General features: G+C 48.4%; 2 long non-coding RNA genes across 6 annotated transcripts in view; one reads left to right on the top strand and one right to left on the bottom strand.

Moving 5' to 3' along the window:
• The window catches only part of LOC137856885 (uncharacterized), a 211,287-nt gene extending 211,022 nt beyond the window's left edge, over positions 1-265 (bottom strand). For 3 of the 4 annotated variants that reach the window (XR_011096843.1, XR_011096849.1, XR_011096847.1), the window contains exon 1: positions 126-265. This is a non-coding gene — a long non-coding RNA (uncharacterized lncRNA). The remainder of the gene's footprint in view (positions 1-125) is intronic. The other variant, XR_011096850.1, reaches the window with a different exon arrangement.
• A 194-nt stretch (positions 266-459) lies between these two features.
• Positions 460-13,986, top strand: part of LOC137856887 (uncharacterized) — a 57,801-nt gene continuing 44,274 nt past the window's right edge. For both annotated transcript variants that reach the window (XR_011096859.1, XR_011096858.1), the window contains exons 1-2: positions 460-595; positions 9,877-9,956. This is a non-coding gene — a long non-coding RNA (uncharacterized lncRNA). The remainder of the gene's footprint in view (positions 596-9,876; positions 9,957-13,986) is intronic.

The following is a 13,986-nucleotide window of genomic DNA, read 5'->3' as shown; positions in this document are numbered from 1 at the left end:
CCTCGGGCCCACCCGAGCGAACCAGCCGCTGTCACCCGGCGCAGCCCCTCGCAGACTGCCCCGGGGGCACGGTCCCCCCCCGCCCCGGGCCCCTCACAACATGGCCACCCGCCGCGGTCACTTACGTTGAGGCGGGAGCCTCCGGGAGCGCTGCCGGCCGCGGGCCGGACCCCCGGGGTGCCGGCGGGGCTCTCCCCCGGCTCGGAAGGGCCGCGGTGGGGGACAGGGAGGTGTGGGGGCAGCGTGATGTGACCGGGGGAAGGCGGCGGGGAGCGGCCGCGACGTGCCCGGCTCTCTGATCCGCTAATCAGCGGCTGCCGCGGGCCGCCCTGAGTCACCCCCCGGCCGCGGCGGCAGCATCAGCCTCGCCGCGGCGTTGGCAGCCAGACGAGCCGCGGCTCGGAGCCGCCGCTGTCCTCGCATGAACCCGGCGGGGCTGCCAGCGCCAGCCGAGAGAAGCGAGAGAGGCGAGAGCCGGGTCCCTGCCGGCGCGGCGGCGTGCGACAGCCCCGCTGCGGGGCTGGCGGCGGCGGGGCGGGGGGCGGGAGACGGGGCTGGGGTGGGGGGAGAGACCCTCGACGGCCGGGCCGGCAAGGTAAGAGTGGTAGGGAAGGTGACAAACAGGGGCACGGGGTGGCGGGGGAAGGGGCTGCTGCGGCAGGGAGGAGGGAGAGGGGGGAGAGCCCCTCGGTGCTGGGGGGTCTGGGGGGGTCTCTTCTGACAGCGGGGATGCTCATCGGTGCTAATGGCAAACATCACCCCCACCCCCAAGCCCTGTTGTGTATTAAAAAAAAAAAAAAAAAAAAGCCAGCAGCTTCTGCCCCGCCGTCCAAAGACCCTGCTCCTCTTGGGCGAAAGGTGTGGCGTTGCCCAACAGCCTTATCTCCCCCATCCTGCGGGGAGCGGCTGCTGGCAGCTGCTGGCCATGTCTCGAAAGCCGCGGGCAGGGTCACGGCCGCCTCGGCTCCCCGCGGCGCCCAGCGCCGCTGCCGTGCTCCCACCGGGGCGTCCCGAGGTGCCGCAATCTGTGGGGGGGAGAGAGGGCGAAGGTTGGGGGGGGAACACGACACGACATCGCCTCCCCCAGCCTCTCCCTCCTGCCCCACCTGTCAGCTTTGGGCTTGCTTTATTTCTTTGCCGTGCGCCCTCCCCATCCCCGACAGCTGGAGAGGGCGAGTCCCTAAGGACGGGGCAGGTTGCCCGTGCTGAAGCAAGGGGCGGAGGCGAGCGGAAAATCTGAGCCCCCCCGGGAAGTCACCTTCCGCCCCGTGGCCCTGTCCCTGGTGTCCCCAGCGCCTCGCTTCTCCCAAGGGCTTTCGGCGGAGCCCCCCGGTCCCGGCCACCGGGCTGGCGTCCGCCGGGGGCCGCGCTGCCGAGGGGGGCCGGTGGGGAAAGGGCGTCGGGACCCCCCCACGGGGAGGGATGGAGCCGGGGAAGTGCTCGGCATCGCGGAGACGCAATGTGGGGAAGGACAGCCAAGGGGTTTCTCCCTCGGGGAGGTTGGAGGGGGAGGAGGGGGGAAGACAGAGCCCCTCTTTGCCCCGGGAAGGGGAGTCCTCCCCGCTCGGGCAGAGCAGGTCTTGGCGGTGTAGCAGGTGCCTCCGGGCCCCTTCGCTTCTTCCCCGCTCCGTTCCTGAGAACAGCGCCCGAGAAAGCCCTGAACAGCCTTAACAGCCGTAATAATTAAAAACAACAACAACAACAACAAAAACCCCCTTCTGCCTGGCCTTAATGATCCTTTACACACATTCCCCGCCCGCTCCCTCCCCCGTCCCCCCAGTGAAGGGCAGTGATTATTCGCACTCCTCTGCTTGCCGAGAGCGCAGCCTGATGAAAGGACTTTATCCTCGAGTGACTCCATCGCTCGCTCCTCCTCCTCCCTCCTCCTCCTCCTCTCCCCAGCCCGCCGGCCGCCTCGCTTCGCTCTCAGCCCTAATTGGGCTCTTGCTAATATGATTAAAGCCCAGTTAAATGTTTCTTGATAAATCTTGTCAAGAGAGGATCCCCCCCCGTCCCCTCCCTCTCTCTGTTGGTTGTCAGAAGCCCGGTTACAGACAGGACATGCCCGGCTCCTGCTGTTCATACTCTGGTGGGAAGTTGGCATTTCACAATTGTTCCTTTAACACGGTTGTTTTGGAGCCGCTCCTGGGGATTGTTCCTCTTCAGGCCGGGCTCGCTGATAAGAACCGCCCGTGGCTTTTATGTAACACGTTAGGATTTGGTCCCGGTCCCAAAATCGCGCTGTTTCTTTAGCCTTTTATTCCATTTTCCCCACCCCCCTGCCGTCGGTGAGCCGCTAGAAGCCTGTTCCCGGAAAGGTTGCTGCAGCTCCATGCCCGATCGCCCGGGGCAAAGCCCGGCGGGTCCCGGCAGAGCCGCCCCCCGGAGCTGTGTCCCGCTCCCCCTGCTCCCCCCGCTGCTCCGGGAGCCCTCGAGAGATGCTCTCCCGTTGCTTCCCCTCCTTGCGAGGCTCCCCGGCCCCCCGCAAGTTTTGCGGCAGCGCTCGGCAATTGCTGGGAGCGCTCCCGCTCACCTGAACCTTAACCTGCAGCCGTTTGTTCGCGGTTTCAATGTAATGGGGCTCGGGGGTTCAACCCCAGCCCGGTCCCCTTGTCAGCCGGGGAATCGGCTTAAATTCGAAGAAACTGGGGACCAGCAGCCTGGCCCCCTGCGGCCGGCCGCGGGCTGGAAATGCCGGTGCGGCTCTCCCTGCCGTTTCGGGACTGCTCGGTGGTGGTGCCGCTGGCTCGCTCGGTTTGGGGTTTTCTGCTTCCATTTGGGGGTGCCGGGCTTCGAGGGCTTTTGGTTGGTTTTGCTTCAGCGCCACTGGGCCGGGGGTCTGGGGGTGATTTAGATGTTTAGGGGTCGCCCCGGACTGGCAGCTCGTCGGTGCGGGGCTGGAGACGGCGTTTCCCGATAGCCCACCGGGCCCCGGGCTCCAGCCCGCACCTCTGCGGTGCAAGCGGCGCCCCGCGGGGGGGCACGGAGCTGCCGCCGCCCCGCGTCTCCCCGGGGGATGCGCACCTCCTGCACCCGTGGGAACCAAGGGCACGGGCCGCCGGGGGACACGGACCCACTGCCTCCGTCCCTCACCTCGGGGAGGGGAAAGAGCCCTGGCATCCCTCTCGCTCGCCCCCGTTTCGGCCCCACTGGCTGCTCCTTTTCGTGCCCGGGGCTCGCCGGGGGCAGGAGGCGGGCGGCAGCGCTCTGCTTCGCCACCGCCGCCCGCCCTCGGGGCCGCCGGTGCGGGGCAAAAGGAGGGAGGGCGGCGGCAGGAGGTGAAAAGCAAACAAACGAAAAAATCGACCCCGGCCCCCGGGAGCGCAGCTCCAGCAAAGACTCCTGTTCCCTGGGAAGAGGGAAAGCCGAGCCAAGGGGCAGAACGGGGATCTGCCACCCCGCCGAGCCGTGCTGCGGCCCCGCTGCCCCGCCGTTGCCTCCCGGGGGAGCGGGCAGAGCCCCGGCGGGGCGGGCGGGCACCGGCGGCCCGGGGAGTTCCTCCGCCCAGGTTCTCCCCGGCGGGGCTTCGGCCCCCCTCGGCCGAGGTCTCGGCAGTGGTTTGAGGATGGTTCCCTCTTCCCCTCCCCTTCCCTCCCTCCCTCTCGTGTTCCCCCCCGGCTTTCGGGGCGGGGGGTGGGGGGGTCTGGGTTTGCGCAAAACCACAAGAGCTGCGGCCCCTTCGCCCCGGGGCTGTTGATTTACCCGAGGAGAGTCCCAAATAAGAAGCTGTTTGTGCTCGAGCTGGAAAGCTGGAGGCTTTCTAAGAATGGCGCTTTTCTTAGTCGTTTTTTTTTTTTTTAATTTTATTTTATTTTTATTGGTACATCGAACCAGCCTACAGCATTGCTGGCGTCTTTCCACCAGGTACCTGGGGCTCAGAGGAAAATGTAGATGAATCTTAAAATTATGAGACAATTTCCCTCCCCTCCTCCCAGATAAAATAATGTTAATAGAAACGTTTGGTAAAAACTAATGAAGAAGGGATTCAGGCTGGAAATAGAAATCAGCTTCACCCCATCAGAGTAGTGGGGACCCAGAAAGGCCTTCCACAGGCAGGAAGCAACCAAAGCAGCTGGAAGATGGAGTTTGACTGGTTTGTGAACCAGTTTCTGAGATGTGGTTACCACCCACAGCAAGGGACTTGACCCCGTGATCCAAAACGTCCCTCCTCAACCCTCTTCCTACAAAATAACTTGCACTTCTACACACCAAAAGAATCTCAAAGTCCATTGCACACACTGAGTGCATGTTTCATGCACTCTTTTAGGGACGGCTCCACATCCCCATTCTATGGTAGAATTACCTGGCTTGGTCCAGGTGTCACTCTTGGAGCTGGGGGCACGCGCTTGGTCAGACAGCCAGAGCTCACATCACCACCCAGCACTGCTCTGCTCACTGAGTGAAGCTGACGCTGTTAGAAACTGTGAGAAGGGTACCTGGCAGTACAAGAAGCTGCTTTGCAAGATCCAGGAAATACCAATTCTGGATGTTGTTTTAAAGCTAAGTATACAGTATCAGGAAACATACCTGGAACTGAAGGGTTTAGTTTTTGGACTCTCTCTGTTTGACTATTATAATTACTTAACTAAACTCCATTTAGTCTTGATAAGTAGCCCCTGTTCCTTTTAGGGAAATCTAGTTGAATTTACTGAAGGATTTCCTCCTCACCTGACTTACAAAAGCAAACGTTTTCTTTCTGAATAAATGGAGGGTACTGGCTGATACTCATGCCTTCGATGTAGACAGAAAAACCCAGACTCGAATCTACTTGCTTTTCTTATGCAAATCTGCTCACAAGATTAGAAGGGAAAGCAAACAGCAGTTCCAACCTTAAGATCTTTCTTCTTTTTAGAGGCAGCCTGTTGTATAAATCTGAAACAGAAATTGTTTTCATTTGAAGATCAAATAGAAGTTATCTAGTGAAGCTGACAAACAGGGGCAGAATAATCTGTTTGCATTTTTGGGAAATGGATAGCTCTGGTTTTGTTTCAAGGCAAGTAACTTTTAAATAATATTTAACGAAATAATTGACCTTGATGTTTAAACTACAACTTCCTTCACGTCATTAAGCCCACTGTTTTTTTAAAAAAAATATTTAGTATCTGAACTCTGGCATTCATTCTGCTAATCTCATAATAACATTTGTTTCTTGTGGAATTTTGTTTGATGAACTCATCGGTGAAAGAGGAGAGAAAGAGTTCAGAACAACACGAGCTTCACAGCTCATTTATATTTTTCTCTCTCTGAAAAAAAATAGCAAAAAGATATGCAGAATGACTTTTCAAGAATAATTTTTCAGATGGAGGGAACAAGGAGAAGCTTTGTACAGCTTTGTACAAGCCCTAGGAAAAACTGTTCTTTTAACATATAATCTGACTTTAAAAATGCATTGCAATCCTTGACTGCAAATAATGATTTTGTGGAATTTGTCCTCATGATAATTAAGGTCTGAGTCTGCTTTTGAAATGTGAGAAAAATGGAAATAACTCCATAAAGTGTGTCTCTCACATAAAGCTTTCAGGACAGCCTGATTCACACTATATCCTGCTCTTTGTTCAGCTGACAGATTTCCAACAGCAGAAAGAGGCACATTTCTGGGGGCTGCTATTATCTAAGCTAAATATGTACATTTTGGATCAGTTCTATTTTATTTGAACACTCACAACTTCTGCTTGGGGATCTTAAGCATGAAAGGATTGCAGAGATGTGCATTTTATTAGCTATCCATCAGTCTTTGTACATAGACAAAGGTAGTACATAAACACACACATTTACTAGGCTCTCTGCTCAGCAAGAGTTCAGAAAATTACATGCAATGTGATTTCAAATAAAAACAAACAAGCAACCAAACAGCAAACACATTAATTACCATGCAAGCAAGCAAGCAAGCAAACAAACAAGGTGGGGGGAAATAAAGTAATAAATGAACATGCAGAGTTTAGCCTAGTTTTTGTTTGTCTGTAAATGAAAAACATCGTGGCAGCAGTGCATTCTTTTCTTTTTTTTTTTTTTCTTTTTTTTTTAAGTTACGTGATCCTTGAATTACAAAACATTGGTATCTACCTAAATGCTGTTGTGTACCCTGCACGTCATGTACTCATACACAGATGAAAGCTCTTCCTTTATCCCTGCTGGCACATACTTTTTCTCTCCAATGGGCTCCTCCTTTCAATATGTAGACGTATGAGGAATCAGGTTGCTTTACTCTCAACAAAGGACACATAGCTACCATTTCTAGTGATTAAAAATATTTGAAACCCCCACCCCCCACCCCCACTCCAGTGCACAAACAGCCAGCTCAATAATGATTGCAGACCCAGGATCTAGAGAACATGATGGTGTTACGCAACTGGAGATGTGACGTTATCTGGCAATCTGAGCAGGGTCGTGCTGAACATGGGACAATACAAATTATGTGTCAGGCATCATGTTGATACAGGTTGTCTCAAACTTCACATGAATGTCAAGCAGTGCAGGCAGGCATAAATTAAGTGCCAGAGTCATCTCCCTCACCTCAGCATTATCTTCTGTCTCTTGCACCCCTATTGCAGGACTGGAACCTCAGAGCATCCCAGTGCACCCCTCAAGCTCCTGTCCAGCTCCTTGACCCCACATGCTAGGCACCATCTGACTGGCTTGCTAATCAGCTGCATCTGACACAGGAGCAGCATCTGTGTGGGTGGGATGGTGTGTGCTTGCAGGAGATGCAACTACCAGGCAGGGTCTGTCGCCCCCATACTGTAATCCCATGTTGTGGCTCAACAGCAAGTGAAGGGAGGAGGCATCCCTACCCTGTGGGGCAATTGTGCAGTTCCCTTCCAAATGGGCTGCCTCCATGCCCATCAAGCTGTATTATTACCACTTAATATATGTGTTTACTGCTCTTCTTTTCAGTTTTACAGGGAACCTGGGGACAACAATTCCTGACCTGAGATACTACAACAGAGTAGCAATTGTCATTCACCCTTAGTTACTTGCAGAGGTTGTTGGTCCCTTTTTTCTTTTTCTTTCTTTTTTTTTTTTTTTTTTTTTTTAACTATGAGTTACAGGAAAAAACACAGTACAGCATGTCTTTCCAATGAATTGGGTATTGCTCCTGCAATATTCCTGCTATGTATTGCTCACATCACACCTATGACCGCTGTGTTGTGTGGCACACAGCTGACACCCAGCTGCCCCGTCTTTTCCTGAGAGCCTGCAACATAGCAGCAGTGACAGGAGGCAGCATCTCAGTCATACTGGGTAGACATGCTTGTAGCATCTTCTGCTATTCTGATGGTGATTTTTGAGGAACCCACCCGGTATATTGCCTCAAGCTGCATCTCCTCAGCACAGACTTCAAGCAGAGAGCTGTGCAAAACCAGGCTTCTCTGTGAGAGTGAATCCACCACTCTTCCCTGCTCCCCTGAGGATGATTTATCTTGCTACTGCTGCTCTTTGGGAAATTGTCTCTCTCCCACTATTCCTATCAACTACTCTCACACCAATTTAGGCACCTAGCACCAGTGACTGTCCTAAATTTCATCAGTCTCTGGTTGTCTTGTTTTAGAATCTTCTGTCCTAAAAGTCTCTTCTTATCAGATACAGGGATCTGGTGTATCCTCTGCCAAACTGTTATGGAGCATTTGTACTCTGCAAAACAGCTAGTGAATACTTCACCCTGTATATCAGTGCCAAATTCAGTGGTTCTTGTGGAGATCATGACAGTCAACTTGTAAAGCTGTTTGGGGTCTGTCTGTAGGTAACGTGTTATGCAAATGCTGCTGTCTACTGCTGCTTCCCTGAGGTTAAACAATATCTGCCTGGATGTGTTCCCTTACCCTTTCCTCCAGACATACCTCTGGCTCCGTCGCTCTGCCCTGGGGAAGCTGAGACCATGCTGCAAGTGCCAGCAGAGTGAATACACATAGGATTAAGACTGTTAGCCACTGCAGCATGTCACTTCTGCCTGCAGCTTACTAAAGCAGAAAAGTCTTGTGGCTGATATGTCCTCCACTTCACTGGGTTACGTGACACATGCCAGAAAATGTGTCAACCTACTCCCCATCTCCTCAGCATTATTAGCCCAGGGAAGGAAACACAGCCAAAGAACTTGCACACAGCTTTGACAGGTTCTGCCTAATCCACCCACACAATGACATTTCTTATGCTAAGTGCCAGAGTGGTGCAGGGAGGCCACAGCCTGTATCAGCTGCTGGCAAGTCAAAGTTAGTTTCATGGTGGTTATGTTTAAGAGAGAGACTGACGTTACATTAAGAAGTCTTCGCCTCCTGCAGTGCAGTGCTCAGAGAATGACATCAAAAGCCTTCCTAATTCACCCCCCGGGTCATTTGATTATAGGCATGGCACAGTGCTGCACTGCCCCAGGAGCCCGTGAGTCACAACGACATCCATGACTATCCCCTTATTCCATGGAAGGAAGTAATGTGCTTGGAGCATAAAACAACCAGGAGTAGATTACATCCTTCCTCGTGTCAGTTTAGCCCTGCCAGCTGCTGGGGGAGGCACCAGAGAGGCGAGCGCAGCCTCTTGTTTCCCAGCCTTGCTCCTCCCCACCCCGACCTCAGGGAAGCTGTTTCTCCCCACGCTGGGATATGCCGTGTGGGCAAACCTCACGAGAGGGTTTTGCTCAGCCAGGTGAGGAAGAGAATGCTCCAGCTCTCTTCTCCAATGTGATAGAGAGTTATGTCACATACCAAAATGTCAGTCTCCCCTCCAACAGGAAAGGCATACCTGTCACAGAAATACTGTGTTTTCTCCTCCCTTGGCATTCATCCTTGCAATTAGTCTATCTGTTTCTGATTTATTTATTTTCAGGCTGTCTTCTGCACCCTTGCTCCCTTGCTTGGGCACATGGGGCAAACCACAGACTTGCCCTTAAACTACACAGAGAAGAAAAATCAGAAACAGACTAACCACATGAATCAATAGCGAGGGACAGAAAACACATGATTGGATGCTGCAGTTCCCCTCAGAGATCCATCTGTCTTCAGATGTGATGTAACTGGGCTCACGTACCACATCTGCAAAGGGGGTAACACATCCCTTTTCATAACCTGACTTGCAGGGTAAAAGTGTGCTAGCTCAGAGAAGCCAAGGGATGTTTAAAAATCATTTCAAAACAAGATAGATAGTCTATGTTCACGGAGCTAAAGCAATTGCTTCCTAGTCTGAAGTGACTCCTGTCAGCGTTATTGTTTCTTTCTGGAATTTCAGCTTGGATTTGGCAGAAGTTGAGAAGCAAAGGCACACAGAGAACTGCTTGTGGGAATCAAGTGTCTCTGTGTGCATGGGCCAATCCCTTTGTGAACAAACACCTGTCACTGGGCTGCTGGGTTACATGGTGGTACAAGATGACAGTCAAAGCTGACTGTGTGGGCTCACACCTATGAGGCAAGGCAATTTTAGAATACAAACTACTGTTTTTCCTACAAATAAACACAACTGCATAACAAACCACGCCTCATAGTGCCATTAAAATGCATGTATTATATTCTTAACTCTTCCTTATTTGTCTCCTAAAAGCATCATTGTTTGGGAGGGAGTATCAAGACACTAATAAAAAATAGATGAGCCATATAAGAAATGAGTGCCAAGCAGATGAGCATATATAGTTTCATGTATTTCCAGAATGTAGGAACTCTGATAACATCGTGATTAGAGTCAATACACTTGGTACAGCATCACACAAGTGTACACAGCTGCCTGTCCTTTACTAATATCTTATTTTATACCCCATGGTTCTGCAGCCCTTCATCAGGTGAATGGTGCAAAGTAGTTCACATGATAGATCAGACAAGAGAAACCCTCCAGATAGACGTCTCTATTTGTTTCTGGCTAGGAAGATTAAAGCTCTCCTTCTTTTGGAATCAACAGAAATACAGATGCAAAAGCAAGACACGGGTAAATGAGAGAATTGTTGTTCCTGCAAGCAGAGCATCCTGTCTTCGAAACAGGTGAGTACTCCCAAACTTTCAAAATGTTTCATTGCCCTGCAGATAGATCATAGATCTAACCCCTCTCCTTCCCAGAAACTTTCCAGCATTTTGAGATGTAATAGAAGCAAGGAGAAGTCAGTCTTGAAAAAAAGAACTGAGACAAAGAGAGGAAAAAAAAAAAAAAAAAAAAAAAGGATGCCCTAAGTTCCATAATCAGCCTCCCAGACACTGCCACAGAATTTTGCATATCTGCATGAAGACTTGGCCCATACGGGTTGATCATTAGCAAGAACTTGGTGCAGCTGTATAAACAGCAGATTTCTACACCTACGGGCCTTCATTCATTTCCTCCAGTGAGGTTTTTAATTTGACTGGCAGCTGGCCTATCTGGGCAGCTGATAAGAGAAGAAAAAAATCACCCTCCAGTCTTTACATCTCCATTGCCTTTCCTCTGGTTCTCATCATAGAAGTGTACAAAGAACTCAAGAGCTCTCAATACATTTGTAGCCAAATATTTACCCTAAGCGACGTAGATTATATTTGCTTACTGTATCCATTGCCATGCTTGGCATGTATTCAAGACTGTCTAACTCCTTGGAGTACTATTGAATACTTTGAAAAAAAAAAAAAAAAGAAAAAAGAAAAAAAAAAAAACTTTGTTTATAACAAACTGTTTGCCAATGCCTGCACATTCTATGCAGTCCAGGGTATACTTGCTCTCAAGCTCACATGCCTGGCACTGGGGATAGCTCTTGGTCTAGTGCTGCAAACCATGCCTCAGGGACGGTCCTGGGATGTGGCCAGTTTACCTTAGTCCTTTGTAGGATTATTAAGAGTATTTTGAAATTCTCTCAGGCATTTCACTGAGAGGAAATATAATTAAGCAACTTTCAGAGGAAACATAATATTTCAGAAAATAAAACTTGTTCTCAATCAGCATGCTTATTTGTGAGCATACTTATTTTGACAACATTTTTAATGGAGACAAATTAAAATAATATTTACATTTGATATTATTAATAGTATTGCTTGCCATAAAATAAAGACATATTTATGTTCTTTGCTTCATTTCATTTTGTTTTGATCTTTACAGCATATATTTAACTATTTTCCTATTAAATTGAGTATTTTAATGACATTATAACTTTTGGGCTTCCTGGTATGAGAAGGAACACATTTATGGAACACTTCCATTATGCCAAATATATTTTCTCTGTGTTTTCATTCTGTGAAAACTTCAGCACCTCTACTTTTTTCCCAAGTGTTGGAATTTCCCACAGAATGGAAATTCTGTTTCCCGACCAGCTCTGCTAAAATTTCTTGCTCTATCAAAAAGAAAGGGGGAAGGGTGTCACAAGTACACAACTGTAAACTTGTCAGGATACATTTCTCATTGTTGGCTCATATGTTGCCCTCTTTTGGTAGCTTTTGTACTGTACTACACATAAAAATTTTAACATCTGCTGTAGCAACTCTGCATCCTAAAGGGACTGAGTGCTGAATGTTAGAGCTAAACAACTGTGAGAAGAGCAATAGGTTGCAAGTTAGTTATTTGAACTAGCTTATAGAGACATCGTATCCAGAGAGAAAAATCAAGAAGGGATGAATAAAACAGTATAATATAGAATTGGGTGATAAAGGGTAATGAGAAAGAAACAAAAGGAGAAGGAGCTGGTGCTCACTTGTGAATAATTTAACCCCATATCCTGACTTCCATCCTGTGAGGACAAACATGACTTTCAAGCATGTGGGTGATCAACATTCGTAAAGGGAAGTTCTGTCCTAAGCATCATTCACTTGCTCTTTCCAGCTTGCTTTTTTTTCCTAACCTATGCAGGGGTTTTATTAAATTCTTGTGGATATTGACTAGTCAAGCCCAGAAGAGTGTCTGTTAACTTTCCAAGACTAAATCCCTGCCAAAGTCAACACTCTTCTTTTCGCTATTAAATTTCTGTGAGATTAAGTTAAATATTAGATGTTCTTTTATATAAAGTGAATTGTTAAGACTAATTACAAAACCATCAGATATTATTAATCGCATAGTAATTTTAAAATCATTATTTGAGTGAGACAGTGAAGTGTTATATTTTTTTAAAGAATAGAGTTATTTTCTGCCAATTCTGAGGAAAATTAAAAAAAAAAAAGAAAAAGAAAAACTCAGTCTGTCACAACGATTAAGAGTCTAAGTAGCTGGGTATTCACCTTCTTTTGACTTTCAATAACAGTCAAGTACTAACTCCCCCAAAATGCCATTCTCTGAGAACAGACTGCTGTCTACTTCAGATAATTCTCTGTTACAAGCACGATAAATGGTTACACAGAAGAAATATTCCCAGCATATCTGCAATTGGAGTTCAGCATTTCACAGCCCTATTCTTTAAAGATTAATTTTCCTTGGTTTGAAAATCAGCATCAGGATTTCAGTCTCACAGGAATTCTTTTATAAACAGTTGCAGAGATGATTTCAGAGCTCATAAAGCAGCCGTTCTTCCCACCTTGAATTGTGGAGCATTTGCGGCAACTCCATATGATCAGAAATTCTTGGAATTAAGAACAACTCCCAGCCTTCCAATGTAAAGACATAAAGCTATTCTTTATAGGCATTCTCCAGTGCTTTATTCAAATCTATACTAAAACTCCCAGCAATATGAATTCCCCCTGAAAGACTACCTGACAGCCTTCCAATTTTCACCTTTAAAAAATATACACCCAAAAGGCTTGATTTTGCTGCTTTCCTCCATTCCAGCTAAATAATGGTGGCTGGTTTAAGCCTCCTTTTCAGACCTTTGTTCCATGTGTAAGAATACAGCCCAGACTTATGGGAATACACGCTTGTCTGCTGATTTCCATGCAACCAAAATGCACCTTTCAGTGCTCAGGGGCTTGTAGACTTTTGTCATCTTTCCTACAGGTCTGACCAAACTCTTCTGCTCCAGTCTATGGAAGTGCTTAAGCATGTGCACTGTTTAGGCTGATATGTAGCTCCTTTGTTAAAGTCACCTAGCAGGGCTATAAAGGGAGTTGTAAGCCAGAAGTACAGCTCGTGTACTTTAAGTTAAGTATATACTTAATGAGATGCTGGGTTTCAGCCTCAGTCTTTCCCCCAAAGTGATTTTTCCACCATTTGAATTGCTGTGGGATTTCTTCCAACTCCTTCCAGTCAGTCAGTGGCTGGCAATATTGAACACAGACTTGAATGTAATAACACAAAACTTTACAAGTGAACTGTTACCTCCCTGCTTCATGACATATGTCTGAATGTGTATAGCTTTTACCACACTACAAATACATTTATCATCACCGTATGATCTGCTGTCCACTGTACCTTGAAATTCTATCAGCAATAGTGATGACCAGTACATGTACATCCCAGTATAACTTTTTTTTTCTCTTTTCCCTTCCCTTCCCTTCCCTTCCCTTCCCTTCCCTTCCCTTCCCTTCCCTTCCCTTCCCTTCCCTTCCCTTCCCTTCCCTTCCCTTCCCTTCCCTTCCCTTCCCTTCCCTTCCCTTCCCTTCCCTTCCCTTCCCTTCCCTTCCCTTCCCTTCCCTTCCCTTTCTCTTCTTTTTATTCTTCTTTTTATTCTCATTAGTTGTTTGGCTGTTTTTGTACCCAGCTTTCTAATATCTGGCGGCCCTTTGATATCATTTATCTGCTGTCTCCTGTTTACATTCCTTCCTGGTTTAGTATCATCAGCACATTTCACTATTGTGCTGTTTACCTCTACTTTGAGATTACCAATGGGGATATTAAATAGATGTCTGTCAAAAGTCCCTGCCATGACCCACAAGACATTTCTACAAGCTACGATAACACAGCAAGTGATCATTACCCTTTGTTTACATTCTTTCTCCCATTTCAGTCTACACAGCAGAGTTCCCCGCCAAAACAATTAAAGTTCTTTTTCTCAACATGAGTACCTGAAACAGTAGCAAATTGCATATTCAGTGGTCCCTGTATCCACTATCCTACATTAGCACCCAGTCTGTTTATCTCAATTCACTTGCCACGTATACTGCTTGGTTTGCTGAGTGCCTGTGCTGAGAGCAC

This window comes from Anas acuta, chromosome 5, assembly GCF_963932015.1.
Source record: "Anas acuta chromosome 5, bAnaAcu1.1, whole genome shotgun sequence".
Taxonomy (NCBI): Eukaryota; Metazoa; Chordata; class Aves; order Anseriformes; family Anatidae; genus Anas; species Anas acuta.
Note: the sequence above shows the minus strand (reverse complement) of the source record. Positions and strands in the feature narration are given on the sequence as shown.